A 3,437-nucleotide genomic window follows, 5' to 3' on the forward strand; every position below is an offset into this window, starting at 1 on the left:
GGTCTTTTGACCCGATTCCAGTTGCTACTGATTTTAAATAATAAATAAAGTATTTTAGACTTTATAAACTGTTCGGGAAACTCAGATTTCCTGTAGAACTCGAAAAGCCCTTTAAAAGTCTTTAAAATGACCGAAAAGCCCCTACGGGGCATAATATTAACTTAAACTCATTACGGGCATCACGAAAGGTATCCTACTGATACCACAACCTCTTTAAGGCATATTGACTTAGGAATTAAGTGTAAGACTCTCATGGTTAACCGTTTCGCCTATTGCGCGCACGGTTCGGCTTATGAAACTAGTTTTCATAAATTAGCCGCTACGGGTCAAACTATATTATTTGGACCCCAAAATCCAGAGTGTGAACCTTGAACCCATATAAAACAAGTCTCTGAACTTGTTTGGGGCAGAATCACATTCCATTCTCGGTTTTCGCCTTTTCGCGCGATTAAACCATATTTATATTCCGGAACCAACCGGTCTAGGCTACGGCCAATATAAAGACCCGTTAGGATTCTAAGAGGTTAATTAAAACCTTCGTTCCAGATTAGGAGCCCAGTAAAAGCTATCGGTGATTTAATCAAACTAAGGAATAATACTTGCAAAGGTAAATACTTTTAACTTATTTCCCCTATACGGGCTTGGGTTACGGTATGTTAATACCGCTTGATTGAGCATTATATTTTTCCATCGCTTAGGTGGTTAATTAAATAATATGATAGGCTCATTTAAACAGTTTTGTTTCTTAACAGCCTTTGGGGGGTTTAATGACCGTTGTCCCAGATATCCTTGGCATCATTTTACGAAATGGCCACGACCATCGACATCCCGGTGTAGGCGTACACCCGGTATACATTGTCGACATTAAATTAAAAGACGTAGCCGTTGGTTTTTATACTACGGTTTTACGCAATGTGGTGTGTCTATAAATCTTTAACCCGGCACGAACCGGGCTACTGAACGCATAAAAGAACATGTAAAACGTTCACAAGATTTTAATAATTTTCCCAAGTTATAAAAGAGTTTGTGCCTTGTGCATTCAAATCAATTTTAATAAACATTTTCAAATGTGTCAGTTGAATGTATTTACCAGTGTAAACTGACGTATTTTCCCCAAAAAGATTAAGTGCAGGTACTATACGAAATTGGCTGGTATTAGCTTCCTAAGCATCACGAATAGTCTCGTAAACTCGATGCCTTATCTGAATGAACAATATTTTATTATTTTGATCCGCTGTGGATACATTCGACTTCTGTAATACATTTGATATTACAACCAGAGGTTGAAGTATATATTTATCTTTAAGCTTCCGCTGTGCGTTTATATAATTGTGTGGTTTGACTATATTGTTGCCAACTACGTCACGGTAATCCCCCACCGGGCCCACCGGTGATACACGTTGAAATCGGGGTGTGACAGGTTGGTATCAGAGCCAACATTAAGTGAATTAAACACTATCCTATTGTGTTTAATCTCAATGACACAATTACACATACTTGAGTCTAGACAAGAACTTAGGACAAATTCGAATTTGTTATTCCAATTTTGTCTTTTTCTTTTATTATTGGTATTTAAAGTTTTATAAAGCAGGAAAAAATGCCGCCAGTGATATTCCGAGGAAGAGGAAGGGGAAGAAGAGGCAGAGGAGAGATCGTTACTCATCACGATCACGAAGCCGGACCTTCTGGTACAAGACCTCCTTCAATGACAAGGAGCGAAGAACCACAACGACGAAGAGACCTTTACGAACCTGCGAGGCATTCCACCTCGCAAAGCTCGACGCCATCCTACCGGCACTCCTTTGGGCCAAACTCAGAGAATGATCCTAACAACCCGCAACCTTCCTTCATACCTCTACAATGTTCGGTATCGCACCGGAATTATGACGACCCTACTCCATACTTCATAGGTCAGTTCAATCCAGCTGACTACATACAGGAACCTTCAGGTTTTGTTCCACTAGGGCCACAAGATCACTTCTCCGAGGACCATATGGATGAAGATACTGATCCAACAGAACCTGCTCGTGGTACGCCCACGCATCCGATAGAAGTCTCTGATGGGTCATCCTTCCATGGCACACCCTATCAGGGACCAGACAGTTTCCAAGCGTTGTTCGACCGACATGAGTGGTACTACACACCACCTCAACAGACGTCACAACAACCGCGACATCCGCAAGATCCCTCTGAGGATTCACGCTTTGTGGCAGTTACGCCACCACCTCCACCACCGGCGCAACTAGTAATACCTGATCTGCCAAGGCGTAGGAGGACAAATGCTCGTATGTCCACACGAGGAGGAGGGGGTATCCACTTCAGCACCCCTCGACATTCTAGTAGTAGCCACTATCCGCCACTACAAGAAGAAGGACCTTCAAGTCCTATACAGGAGGCGAACTCCGCACCAGCTGCACCAAATTCGCCACCATTTGGGTATGACCAACCCATACCTGCTTACACGGGTCCAACGGCTTACAACCCGTTCGAACCGTCACAAGCACATTACAACTACAATTATGAGCGCGACCCATATGTGGTGTCGGCTAGATATAATGCACGCTACCCTGACGGAGCACATGGGAACATGGGAGCACTGGACTACTCAGCTCATGGGTATCCCATACCTCCCAGACCTCTAGTTCCGCAACAAGCGCCACAACCACGTTTCTCTCCTCCTGAACAGGAAGAGATACTCCATCGACTAGATCGTGTGGAGAGAGAGTTCGAGGAAGAGAAAAAGAGCCACCGATGATTTCTCAAAGGCTTGGCGAACCTACTAAAGGGCAAAAAGAAGAAATGTGACCATTAGCCCTTAATAGTTGTACTAATGTAATTTCTACTTTAAAAGAAGTCCCTACATGGACATTTATCGTATTTCAGTCCCTACGTGGACTTATCTTTTAGTCCTTGCATGGACACTTATCTTATGTTAGTCCCTGCGTGGACTTGTCACTTATTTTAAAACCTCTATGGAGGTATGTACTATTTAAAAGACCCGTTTAGGGCAATATGTGATTGTATTTGAGATTTTGGAATGTATGTTATGAGTTTTGTTTTAATATGTGTGAAATAAATCAAAACCATTCCTTTTAAATTGATCTGCCTAAATAAAGAATCTTACAAGTGAAACCTAGCCTGGTGTCTTTTAAGATCCGGTCAAGATGGTAGGACTTAATTAAAAGATTCAGATTCCCTGTTAACCGCTGCAAGCATGTTAACAATCATGGCAGATGTGATCCGTTAAAATCACGCACGTCATTCTTATACAATAATCCTTTAAGGATTTCAAAACCCAACTAGATGATTTATAAATCATGGGCTAGGTCACCAATAAAGTTGATCAAAATATCAAACATCCATTAGTGATATAGTGCCTACGGGCCAATCTTATTAAAACATCCATTAGTGATGTAGTGCCTACGGGCCAAATCTTA

This window comes from Helianthus annuus, chromosome 11, assembly GCF_002127325.2.
Source record: "Helianthus annuus cultivar XRQ/B chromosome 11, HanXRQr2.0-SUNRISE, whole genome shotgun sequence".
Classification (NCBI taxonomy): Eukaryota; Viridiplantae; Streptophyta; class Magnoliopsida; order Asterales; family Asteraceae; genus Helianthus; species Helianthus annuus.